This window comes from Protopterus annectens, chromosome 10.part0 (genome assembly GCF_019279795.1).
Source record: "Protopterus annectens isolate FY-2018-M chromosome 10.part0, PAN1.0, whole genome shotgun sequence".
Classification (NCBI taxonomy): Eukaryota; Metazoa; Chordata; order Ceratodontiformes; family Protopteridae; genus Protopterus; species Protopterus annectens.
The window spans coordinates 259,956,121-259,970,873 of NC_056744.1; positions in this window are offsets into that span (position 1 = coordinate 259,956,121).

The window sequence follows — 14,753 nt, forward strand, 5'->3', positions numbered from 1 at the left end:
TTTCATACAATTCTTCAAAAGAGAATGAAATGCTGAAAAAAGTCCATGATTTGTACTATACACAGGTATAACACGTACCACATAGCTACATCATGAGATGTACACTGAACAAGATGTGATGAATGCATATGGCTTTTATAAATTGTCAGCACCTAGTCAAACTGCATGGCTTATACTCTCTCTCTCACATACTCTCTCGTGCTGTAAAACAAGAAAAAACAGCACATATCTAATTATAACTATATGCAAAACTTATAGCAATTTGAAAACAACCCCCTGTTTATTAATGTGAGTAGCTCAGTGAAAAGGGGATTTATAAGAGTTTGAACTTGTTTTTCACTGAGGCATTCATTACCATACTTCATGTGATGATAATTAGAGCACTATGAACATGCAGACATATTATGAAATTATACGACAGAGAAAACAATTAAAAGTTATTTGACAAGTGACATCTCAGGATGGGCTAGGAATTAGCAACATGTCTTAGTCTCAGTTTTAGGACATGCAATTTATGCTTAGGCTTCAATGTCTATTTAGTTTTTGAGGTTTGCAAACAACTGTAAGCACTGATTGTTTTTTGTCCACTGATGATGTAAGGAGGAATAGAAGCTTTATTCCTAATTAACATTAGAAATATTCAAAGAAGTAGACAGAAAATATAGGAAGTCATAAGAGAATAAAATAAGAATACACAAAATTCTTGCTGTGGCAAACTACTAAAACAACCCTTCATATTTTGTAATGGTACTATATTATTTCCTATTAAATGATGTAAATACTAGTGACTTTCTGTGATAGTTTAATGCTGAAGCTTCAGAATCTTCATGAAATAACCTCAGACACTCATTCTTTCCAGTAACAAGTGTATGAGCTATGTTACTACGTACTCATGTTCATGATCATCATTTAGAAGAATTAGTAATTATAAAACTAATCAGATCTACAGTGTATCAACAATACTTTGTCACTTTCCCTGAAATGAAATTCATAACCAATCATGAATGGACAGGTGATCCACTGTGGTGACCCCTAACTGGGAAAAGCCAAAAGAAGAAGAAGAAAAGTATTATTGATCATACCGCCAATAACCGTACTTCTCAATTATTTATTATTTTGTAACACATCCCTGTTTTTTCTGATATTTAACAGTCTGTCTGTTAAAATATCTTTTGGATGGCAATAAGGAGCATATTCCAATAGAAAGCTGGCCACTCAAGAAGACATAAACAGCTGGACTTCTTTTTACTGGGATATGCTTGTTTTAAAATGGGCATGCTGAATGAGTAGCCAATCAGTGTGCATGTTTTGGAATAGTAATAACCTTTTAATGTATAATAAACATTATACAATGACTGCATATTGTGATCCAAAAACGAGCATGCCGGTTGGACAACCCAACCAGCACACCCACTGTAAGCTGAACACATACCAAGAGACTAAAACAATGAGTAAAATGATCAAAAAGAAAAACAATCAGTAAAAACCAAAAGAAAAATCTAGCAAGGCTAGACTTTCCACTGTGTGATTCCTTAAACTTCTTGCAATAGAGGCAACATGGCATATATGCAAATGATCCTTTAAGAACATCAGACGTTTCAGCTATATGGCAATTCTGAATGTCCATGACTTTTTTTTTTCTTTTTAAGTCTATTTATGGACAAATTCAGGTCATAAATAAACTTAAGAAGACCATAACTAGACTTAAAAAGAAAAAAGTCATGGACATTCAGAATCGCCATATAGCTGAAACACCTGATGTCCTTAAGGGGTCATTTGCATATAACCCATGTTGTCTTTAATACAAGAGGTTTATGAAGTCACACAATAGAAAGTCTAGCCTTGCTAGGGTTTTTTTTTTTTACTGATTGTTTTTTCTGATGGATGTTTTTACTCACTGTTTTAGTTGTTGGTTGGGATATTTTGCAGACACCCTAATGGTTATGCATATCAGCAGGGTAGGACAACCCTGTGTTTCCAAAGGTTAGCCAAACATTGCACATATTCTATCCTGATTATGCTGTAAGAGAGCTGAAAAATAAATCTCCATAGCTAGTGGGTTTGGCTGTATTGGCTTGAGTTTGTCCATAAATAGACTTAAAAAAGTCATGGACATTCAGAATTGCCATGTAGCTGAAACACCTAATGTCTTAAAGGGTCATTTGCATATATCCCATGTTGCCTCTAATACAGGAGGTTTAAGGAATCATACAGTGGAATGTCTAGCCTTGCTAGATTATTCTTTTGATTTTAACATACCGAGAGAAAAAAGCCTGTCTGCTGAAATATCATTGATCAGTCAGACTTTCTACTGGTATATGTGAAGGGAATGAGCAAAATATGAGAAAAATCAGGAGCATTCTGCAAAATTAAAGAATTAGAAATGTACCTGATGTTCCTTGTATTTCTGCACTGTCCTTTGCTAAATCTCGGCAAAAATAAATAAATAAATAAAAACAGCAAGAGAGATTCTCTCTTCTCCATTGCTTCCCCTGCACTGTACTGAAGTACTGTGCAAGTGTGGGAGCATGTCCCATAGACCTGTGTAGTACATTAATAAAAAAAGGAAGAATTCTTCCTTTTTTTACTGATGTACTACACAGGTCTATGGGACTTACAAAGCACTTTATTTTTCATACTGATCTTCCATTTCTGAATTATAGGGGAGGCATCATCTTGTAGGTTATTGTAAAACTTATTTCCTTTTTGATTAAATAACTTTGATTAAATAATTTATGTAATACTGTTTTTCTCACATCTCATGATAGAAGTGTATTAAGCTGGAAGAACATACTTACAAGCTATAGTCACAGTAAACACAGGCACAATTTGAATGGCAAGGGAGTAACACTTATGCCAAAATCCATATTATACAATGAGTTAAAAGTCATACAATGTAATCTTTAATTTATGACATTTTGCTACTGGTTCATATTTAGAACCATTTATTAAAGATTTAACATTTTACTATTACCTATCCAGAGTCATGTTAAAATGTCAAATCTCTGTTACTATAATTATGACTTGTATTTGATCAAACCATGAAAGAGAAATGATTCTTGAAATGATACAGCTACATACCCTGTTAAGAAATAATTCAGTGCTACTGTTTACTGAACAGTCTCCTTCAACATCTTGTAATTCTCTTGCTAGCCTAACTGCCCTTAGTCTCCCTGTCTGTGCTGTTCTCCATGAACAGCTAAACATATAGTTGACTGAAAAGCCAGCTGTCCTGTGTTATGCCTTTCTAACTGCAGGCTACCTACTTGTGTCATTCGTAGATGTTGTTCTGTGTAGTCACACCTTCAGATTGACAGTTATTTAAATAAGACCTCATTCAGTTTGTTGTTCTACTACCTTACATTTTTTCCCTTTCTTTGTCACACATTTTATGATCTCAGGGATAAAAACAATGCATTAACAAACAAAATAACAGCATAAGTGTTAATGCTGAATCCATAACAAACCACAAATAACTTAGCATTTTTCTTCTACTGACCTAATAGTTACTGATAACTGCAGTGATGATACAGTCAGTAGCAGTAAAGTGTGTGATATAATATGAAGTAATACAGATATAAGGGGTTTTAAAGGTACAGGAACAATCACGTTCTGTATCATGTCAAGCAGAGACTAGCATTTTTCCAATGATTTAACTTGACACACAGCACTGAAAATCAATATTTGTGTCAGACGATATATTAGCACATTAAATCCAAGTTACTTACTTTATGTATGTAAATTTCACCGTCTAGGAACTTCTTCATGAAATGAAATGAAAACTTTTTTTTGCTAAGTGCCTAATGCAGTAGGCAGTGGAATAAGATTACAGTAGTGTAAGTATTCATGTAGAGAAGGCAACAAAAACTGTTCCCATTGGTTCCTAACAAATTTATATGCGTGAGTAAATGTGTGTATGTATGTGTATTAAAGACTGAAAGAGAGAGAGAGAGACTCGGGAAGAGAAAGAGGGAAGATAGACTAATAGAGTTAGACTCCATTCATGGACTATAATCACCTTGCAAATACTAACTCTCATAAGGCAGTTCCTTTTGCTCATTTGGTAAACAATTCAAGCCTGGGATGAAATTACAGGCATCCATCTGATCATTAAGACAGATAGATAAGTAGTGTCATGTGGTGGTATAATACAGCACATCTACTTCAGTAGATTGACTTACCAGAAAACTGAAGCCCAGATACCTGAGACGAAAGAACTGAACAGACCAGGACACCAAACATGCAAAACAACAAAAACTAACACCGGGAAAACGTTAAGAAGTCCAACACCACAACGTAAACAAACCACACTAAAGTCAACCCACCCAAATGGGGGGCTTCACCCCCACACTCCCCACACCCCCCTTACTTAAATATACCACCTCCAAGATTGCACTACAGTGTGGAAAAGGGCAAAGGTTACCATGTTGGCCAACCAACATTTTCCCGTGTGAAACTTATGCTGTTTTGCCGTTCAGTGTCCTGATCTTTTCGATCTCTTCATCTTAGGTATCTGGGCTGCAATTTTCAGGTAACTCGGTCTACTGAATTAGACCAATCCGGACTGCATTATTTTCAGTGACGATGACTGTATTTACAAAAGTATATGTTGCATTTTGCTCAGTATGACAGAAAACTATCAGAAGTTCTAACAGGGTGTCAGTGATTTCCTTAGTACTAAGGTGCATTGTTATTTAGTTGCCTTGCCTTATCTATTTTTAGAGGTACCCAAAATTGTTTGCTTACCACATTTAGCAGCAACCTTTATCTAGTCAAATGTAACAAATCATTAAAAAAACACCAGCTATTAAACCAATGAGCTTTATTCTCTCTCTCTAACATCTCGACTATAGCAGTCTTCAAGGAATAATAACATCTCAAAAATACAGCTGCCTTAAATTCATACATCACTTAAATACATAATTACCTAATTAAGACAATAAAACAATTAAATGTACATCAAATAAAAAACTTCCAGTTCATTTCAGCATTTAACCCTTGAGGGGCTAAAGTGTCAAATTTTAAAATATATACAGATTCTTTATATAACAATACATTTTTTATATTACATTCTTCAAATGTGGAAATATACACTTTCACCAATATGGATTCACACAGACCTTCACTATTACCTCCACAAATTTGTTCAAAATGCATAGCTATTGGGCTTTTTTTTTTCTTATTATTAATATCCCTAACATGTTCTAACAATTGGACTTTAAATGGTCTCTTGCTTTCTCCTATATAAAAGATGTTGCATGGGCAACAGAGGGCATAAATAATGTCCTCTGTATTACAACCAAAACTTTCTTGGGGATGAAAAACACAGCCATTAACTTTATGAAAACTTCCAACAATATGTTTGCAGGCTTTACATCTGCCACAGTGTCGTACCACATTTAACTAAACTTCTTGACACTTTGTTATAAGGAAGCATAAACCTGGTCTTTAACTAAAGTCCCTCAAATTCCTTCCTCTTCTGTATGACATTATAGGGTATCCCCCAAGATTTAAATCTAGTGTAACAAATCATTTTATCTGTCTCTCAGACTGCAAAAATCTGGAGAAAGAGAGAGGCAGTTTTTCACTGGGATTTTAATAGTCACTTTTGATTTAAGCTGCAGTGACATCAGAGGGAAAATGCAAACATAACGGTATGTCTGTATGAAGACCACCACATTTGAGGGGAGGAGAAATGAGGTTCAAGCTGAATAGTTTTCAGTAAGACACAGTAGACCCCCCCCCCCTTACATAGTGTCTTAAAGTATAATGGAGAAAGTGGCTTAGATGGAAAAAGTCATGACTACTGTCCAGGTGACATGTGTCTGATTAGTGGCCCTGAGTTTAATGCAGGTAGCCAGAGAGAATGGGATTAAGTGGCCACAACTGACTTGCCCATTCTTGAGAAAGGAAAAAGTGGTTCTTTCTTGGGAATTGTGTGGCACCTAGTTGGTGCCCTGGGGTTGCACATTGGACATTGAGCCTAAGTGCATGTGCTGCAATCATGCACATGTACATAAGCAAGTGACCTTTGGGAGGCATGCTCTCTGCAACTGGCTACAATCAGTGGAGCTTCCTGAGATGCTTCGAAAAAGACAGTCTTCCATAAGACACAGTATGCCTCTCCCCAAAACCTGCAACTGGTCTACTCTCTACCGTACAACTCTCACAGTGTGGGCCATTTGGGCTACCTCAGCATGAATGGGCCATATGATTCTTATCTAGACTGGCTTTAATCCCAAGAAATAAATGGGACAAATGAGTCCAGATAGGAGGACCACTGGCCCAGTCCGGGGGGGTGGGGGGTTATTGTAATTGACATAATGTGAATTTTTATTTGCTAGAGGATTAGAAGAAATTATTTACTATACATAGGAGGTAGACGACTATACGTAGTCTTCTTTTCCAATACTTAAATTTACAATTAAGTGCTAACAGGATTGCAAGTAATTATCTACACCCTTCATATATTTACATAGCTTGTGCATTCATTCTGTTTTTTTCTCATCTTTAAAAATTAGTTAAAAAATGCATCTACAAAGAAAAAGTTGGTCAAAATGAAACCAATACAGCAAGTGAAATCAACCCTCTGGATTCATGAAGCCCTACATGGTGTGTCAGAATAGTGCACGCAATATGACTGCTGAGCGATCCAGGATTGAGCTCCCAGGAAGTGCACGAGCGCTCCTACACTATTCTGGCATGGACACCACTGCTATATGCTAATTACCTCATTTGCTGGTGAAAAACATGCAAATGAGGTGAATTAGTGATCCAGGAAGTAGGCAGTTGTCCGGGCCTGAACAGTGTACAAAGCAGAAATGTATTCAGCTAGTAGCTGAATACATTTCTGCAAATTAAAAAACGGAGGCATGACAGCTCAAAAGAAGCATGTATTATAGTTAGTAAGCATGCCAATGGCCAACTATATGTCCATTGGCATGAAAAATAATTTACTTTTTATAAAATAACATTTTTTTTGTTTTGTTTTTTTTGCTGATCTCGGCAGTTTAAGTATTGAGGCAGTGGCGCGCAAATGGGATCATGCCGAAAATAAAAAAAAATGTGAAAAAGCAATTTTCAGGGAAATCTGCCTTTCACCATTATAGTCAGTGGCATGCAGAATGAAAACAATTCCAGGGAACAGTGGTTGCTAAGGGGAAAGGCTCAGTGTGAGTGCAGTAACTATGGAGTAAGGCAGTGGGGTATGCAAATGAGGGGAATCTTACTGAATCACAAATTTCTTCTAAATGTCAGATTACACCTAACCATGTAGATGCTCTAATATGGCCGTATAAGCAGGAGAAGTAAATGACATCAAAAGGGGGTGTGTCATGCTTGCTGTAAGCACATTGGAGCTCTGTTGCCTGGGTTTGCACATAGCTAAGCAGGGGGGTGTCCTACTTTGCTTAGTTGTACTTAGCTAAGAGTGTTCGCGGCCAGGGCAAGCCATTTCCTTTTCAGCAGTGCTTACACTCGCTGGACGGGTTTGTGCAGCGTCCACTGGGACTTACACAAACCATAAAAACAAAACACAGGAAATGGCAGCACTGTGTATATGTAAGCAAGAGGGGGTGTCCAAGCCTCTATAGCCTTGTTTACCTTGCCTAAACGGATGTGCGAGGCACGCACCAAAATTTAAACCACAAAAATAAAAAAAAATAAAAAATACAGGAAATGATAAGTGGAACAAGAAAAAAAAGAGAAATAGCAGAATAGAGTCACTCAAATACAAGTAATAGAGCTGGGAGGTGGAATGTATCATACTCAGCCAATCACACAGGCAGCATCTGCAACACACCACTATAAACTATTTTAGTCTGGTTTTACCCACAAACTCTACACCACCACTGTACACAGATGGGGAAATTTTACCTGACAAAACTAACAAAATGTTAGGGGCTGCTGTTGCTCTCATACATCAGTATGTGTAGGAGGCTTAGGGTGGTGAAGAGGACAATGCTGATAACTGCCTCAGACTTATGAGGAAGAGTGTTCAGGCCCAGGGTAACCTACCAGAGGCTACATGATCTGGAGATAGTAGAGTGCTACAGGGTAGACAGGGACATACTGCAGCAAATTTTGGAGCTCTGTCGGCCTCACCTCACATCCAGAACAAACACAGGGGAACCCATCCCAGTAGATGCTAAGGTATGTGTAGCTCTAAGAATACTAGCTACAGGTACTTTCCAAAGAGCAACTCGGGATATCATGGGGATCTCACAGGCATCTGCGTCCAGGATATTCCACCAGTCCTTGGATGCCATGCGAACACATGCCGTGGAACACATTAAATTCTCCAGCACCTGTGAGGAGTTGACTGGCAATATGCATCTCTTCCACTGTGTAATAAACTACCTGGAGGTACTGGGTGCCATAGACTGCACGACCACATCATAGCACCACCTGGTGACCAGGGTAGGGTCTACATAAACTGCAAGGGGTTCCACTACATCAATTGCCAGGTCATGTTTGATGCCCAGGACATTATCATGAATGTGTGTGCTGGCTGCCCTGGAAGCTATCATGACTCCCACATCTGACATTCCTCAAAGCTGTATCAGTTGTTTGCCAGGTGGACATCCTGTATGGCCATTTAGTGGGGGATGCTGGCTATGCATCTGAGCCGTGGATGAAGACACCCATCAGACATGCACACACACCCACACAAGAACGCCATAATGAGGCACACACACAAACCAGTATCATTATAGAGTGTATGTTTGGGATGCTCAAGTCATGGTCCCACTGCCTTGACATATCCGGTGGAGCCTTGCAGTACTCTCCAGCCACATGTGCACACATGGTCATAGTATGTGCCATGCTAGACAATATGATCCTGCGAAAACAGCTGCAGCAGGAACAAAATGGGGAAGGGCCACACAGTCCCCCACCATTGCCAAAGCCTCAACAGGCACAGAGTGACTCGGAGGAGGAACATCCTGATCCTGCCCCTGTAGGCAGACAGAGGCATACCAGTATGCCCTGGCCTTGGCAAAGAGGCAATGCATAGCGCATACACTGACACTGTAGGGCCACAGGGACTGATCTCTCTCTCTCTGACTCGTACATACAGTAAAATGGATGTCAGACATCACACCACCTATACCTGACCATGTAAAGGCAGTGTATTTTATGCATCTGACATAATCAGCTCTCAAGCACCACTCTCACAACAGCTGCAGGCACAAGGTAAGCCAGTCTCTGTAACAAATTAAAATAATCGAGTGGACTTTTCTAATGGCATATCTATGGTATTGATCAAGCATGTAAGGGAATGGGGTGGCTAACTGGGATAGCAGCAAACAACTGCAGCTGTGTAAAACAGCAGGATGTGTATACCCAGTACTGCCCTACCCACATCATGTAGTACCACCCTAGTCGACAAATACCAATGCAGTATATGTGGTGAGCCAGATAACTGGGGGGGGGGGTCTTAGATCACATGCATGGATGTCAAAGTGGAGGTCCCATACCCACCACCATCCCCACAAACAGATCAGCTGTAAACAACCATAAAGTAATTCCTGGCAAAGGCCCCCACATGGCGACACCCATGAAATCCCCACCCACAAACTTTGATATTACAGCAGGTCTGGCAGTGGCAGTATGGCTTTGAAAGATAAGAAGTCTGAAACTACTAATGTCTATGCCATAACAATCTGACCTGTGGTTTATACGCTTATGTCTGTAGTCTGAAAGATAGGGCACACCACCATGCTACATGGGACCAAAATGTTAAGCAAATATCAGCACAGTATGTGCAGAAGTGTAACATGAACAGTTGTGCCACACCCCCCCCCGTAGTCCCATAGAAATGCAGTAACATGTTCCTAGACTTAAGCAGCATCTAGCTGTCACCCAGACTGATGATGCAATAGTAACAGAAAGCAATTGTCAGTAACACCCACAGTCAACATACTGGTGCCATTTCATAGGTGTCTCCTGCTGGCAACCTGGGAACTTATGAACATTGAAATACACTGCCCTGTTATAGATGGCCTTCATCTGTCACACCTGGCCTACAGGCCTCTGAAAAATTCCTATGCCTCACCCATAGTGCCCTTTAGAGAGTGTCACTGGGACCACAATACCAACATAACACACTCCACAAAATGCAAAGAAAGGCCATGCTGACAACTGCTAGGAGCAAACCTGCCTGCCTCAGAGAGCCAGAAATTGGCACAAAGCCATGAATAATGGGGGGATGAAGGTCCAAAGAGAAGGACACCTGTGTAATACTGCACTAATAATGTTATAAAGTTGATGGAATGATTTGTAGTAGCATGGAATGTCTGATGGGTACGAAGCCTGAAACTGCAATGTCAACAGTCTGTAATATCTGACTTCAACCCGGAGTGACTTGCAAAACACTTTTGCTGGAAAACCACACTTGTTTGGGTAACCAACAAGATATGTGAGTCATGGATGTGGACATTCTATGATACTCTGTACAGGCGACAGGCAGGGTAAGGAGTTTAAACATGTGAATGTGCCCACTGTAGGCAGGCATAACCCTGGAAGATGGTGACATGTCTGCACCCACAGAACCCTGGGCCAAAGCCATGGGGAGTAATACACCCCTCCCTGATCACTCATCCTATGCAACATCCTGCAACATCCTGACCCCAATATGTGACCATTCAAGAAAATGAGGTGGGCCATACATATAAGTGTGACAATCACACACATGCTGGCTGGTCAAACAGTCTGACACACACAAGACCCTCCAAGTGCAGTCAACCATTGAGGAGAGCCCAATTGAAAGTACTGATAGCTATAGCCAAACATATCTGCCCAGGACACACACACCCACATATCCTATTCCCTACAAATGTGTGTATATATATATATATATATATATATATATATATATATATATATATATATATATATATATATATATGTGTATGTATAGAGTCTGCCTGTCGTCCTGATCCTGGCTGATTTATATTACCCAACTGTGGATTGGAAATAAGACCAGGCCAGAACATAAATGCACAGAGATTCCACCATTGTGATATATCACCAAGGCGATGGACCATTTCCACAGCACCAGCAGTCAACTGCTTTTAGGCACACCCCTCAACAGGCTGGATAGTGCAAGAATGCATAGCATTTGGCCCATAAACCTTGTGTGTGCATCATCCATCCTGTATTCCTCTGATAAATCACTGTGATAATCTGAGGAGGTATGTCACTAGGTACTAAAAAAGTACATGACAGTGTCAAATGGCATATATGACAGATGTCTGCTCAACCCAGCCCTATAACCCTTGCAACACATACATTACTGAGAGAAATTGTCACAATCATTGTATGGCCCATTGTCCACACATTTTGATAGGCTATCTCCAGATATCCTGCACCAACAGGTTGATAGGTATGGCTGTAGCACAAAACAAACAGGACTGGAGTACAACAATCCCTGGCTTCAGGCCAGTTATTTTACATTAAGAAGGTTTGTGGTCTGCACTCTTGTGGGAGAAGAGGCTGGACTCTGCCCTTCTGAGCTGTGAATTTCTGGTTAAAGGTTTATAGTGCCTGAATATTTGAACTGTATCTTACTGAAATTGGTACACCTTGTTTGCTCTAGCATAGACTAGATCCAGGCCTGCTGAATCTAGCTTTGTTTATATGCTTGTTGTTTGTTTGCTTGTTATTTCCCTGGAAGCTAATTCCACCTAATACACAACTTCTCAGCGCTTCTGTGGATCACTAGTGATATCTGCATTGCTTACTGTACTTATTTCCTTGTTTCACTTGAAAAAAGTTACTGTTTGTCATTTTTGCATTTAGTTACTTGTAACACATTGCACTCAAGTTACCTGGCACTTGCTCACTAAAGCAATTATATAAGTCAGCACTAAAAATTAAAAGCACTACACCCTCACTGCCACTGGCCCTTGTTTTCAATTAAGGATTTCCCAATATTATTCTAGCATGTCCAAAGGTCAGTTGTCAATCTCCTCTCCGGTCCAGCTGGTGAATCTGGGAATCTTGAGGCAATGTTATAACTGCCTCATGTACACAGACAACCCTCTCCTCCTCCCACATAACACAAATACTTGCGAGAGATGCAGCTATTTAGCCAAACTGGAGGCTGAGCTCTCTCAACTCAGGACTGGCAAGACCCGACAGGAGGAGAAGGCAACTACACACACCACAAAACCAGCCTCAAATAATGCTACCACTCCACTGAATCAAACACATAAACACACAAAGACATACTCGGAGGCTCTGAGTAAAATTTACCTAAACAGCAGAGGCCTCCAAAGCAGACACCCAAACAACTGCTACCTCAAGACACCCCACAAGCAACACATAAACCACAAAAGCAGTGTGCAAAGCAGTCACAGCCCTTAAGGCCAAATACAACACCAAACATACTTGTCATAGGTGACTCCATAGTCAGACACACTGACGTCCCACTCACCAGGCTGAACAAGGAGAGGGTCACAGTAAGCTGCCTATCAGGCGCTAGAATCCGCCACATAACACAAGCACTCGGGTCACTCCACGGCAAGTACAAATATGACACAGTCATTGTCCATGCTGGTGTGAATGACCTGAGACGTACCTCCCTGGACTACATGAAAAGAGACATAGAGGAGCTCTCTGATTATGTAGCCCAGGCAGGTATGATCCTAACCCTGAGCAGTATCCTTCCTTCACCAAGAATGATGCCACAATATAGAGACAAGATGATCAGCTTTAACAATTGGCTTAATGTCTGGTGTCATTTAAAGGGGATCCAGTGTCTGTCTGCCTGGGATGACATGCTTGACAAGCCACGCTGCTTCGCAAGGGACGGCTTGCACCTGTCACCCCTGGGATTCCGGATATTGGCTAAGGCTCTTGCCACTCCCATAGTGCCTTTTAGGCAAGGCTCAAATTCTAAACCTACCACCCTAGAAAACAAAAATGGGAAGAAACTGAGGGTAATGCTGCTCAATGCCAGAAGTCTAAATCTCAAAATGCACGCACTCGAGGCCCTTCTCAGTATGGAGAACATCGATGTCTGTGCTGTAACTGAAACCTGGTTCAAGGCTCCTGAGAGCACCCCGGCACTATTAGGTTTTACCTCATATCATGCGTTCGCCCCAAAACCCGGACCACACCACAAAAGGAGGGGTGTATCCATATTCATAAAGGATACCCACACCTCCAGGTTGGTGGCAACGCACGGCTTCGGAAACCATCCAGGTGCAACTAACCATAGGCAAAACTGCTCTACAAATTGTAGCATGCTACAGGCCACCCTCTCAAACTCAGGAACCCCACACAGCCTTCCTGAAGACACTGGAGGGTATAAATGTATCTCTAAACACCATCATATTGGGTGACTTCAACTACCCGAATATAGACTGGGAACATTACTCAAGCCCTAACTTTCTAGCCCAACGGTTCCTGGAGTTCATAAATTCAAATGCCATGGAACAGCTAGTCACTGTTCCCACGAGAGGAGAAAATATACTAGATCTCATTGTCACAAACATGGGGACAAAATGCTCCACACCGGAAGTATATCCCTCATTGGTGAGATCTGATCATAAACTAATCTCACTGGAAATCCACATCCCGCCCACCCCAAACAAAAAGACCATAGTGAAGAACTTCTAAAGCAAACTTCACACTACTCAAGACTGGTGTGGTATCCTTCAAGGCCCCTGAGCCACAGGAAACCACAACCCAAGCTGCGGAAGCCCTTACAAATGCCTACTATGAACACCTCCAGGACTGCATGGATCAGGCAATCCCAAATAAAACCAAGACTCTTTCCACAAAGGGCAAATGTCCAGTCTAGTGGACCCCAGCCATTAACAAACTTTACAATAAGAGGAGAAAGCTATTACATGATAGAACAAAATCCATAAAAGGGAAGTCACCCTGATCATTATTAGTAAAAAATACGATCACTCATAAAATCAACTAAGGCCAATTTTGAGAGAAAATTGCCATGGATTCAAAGGACAATCATAAGGCCTTTTTCAGCTATGTTAGGAACCTGGGTGGAAACTCCCAGATATGCTCAGAATTAGTCCAAAATGACACAAAAATCACTGAACCCACAGACATTGCCAACATACTGGCAGATAGGTTCAGTGCAAACTTCACCCCCTCTCCCCCGCTAAAGGAGAGATAACTATCCCAGCCGAGTGTAGCCTCCCGGACATCTCAAATGCGCAGGTGAAAGCTGCTCTCTCTAAAGCTAAAAACACAGCATCAATGGGACCGGATGGTGTCCCGGCTGTGTGCTACATGAGCTAAATGAGGAATTAAACCCGCACATAAGGCAGCTGTTTAATCTCAGCCTTACCACAGGATACGTGCCCAAGGAGTGGCGACGGCAACTGTGGTCCCACTCCACAAAGGCGGCGCCTCACGGACCCTGGTAATTACCGCCCATAAGCTTAACAAGTCTAGTCTGCAAAGCTATGGAGAGGATCATAATGGAGCTCATAAACAAAGATATAGGGGACTTGCAGACATTGGACCCGACCCAGTTTGGCTTTGTCAAGGGAAGATCATGCCTTTTGAACTTGGTCGACTTCTTCGAAACAGTCACCAAGGCCATTGATGAGGTAAAGGCAGTCCATACAGCCTACCTTGACCTTGCAAAGGCTTTCGACACAATACCCCACTCGGATATTGTAGAAAAACTTACCAGCTTAAATGTAAACCCATATGTCACAAGATGGGTTGCAAACTGGCTTAAGGACAGAACCCACAGGGTTAGAGTTACTGGCGCT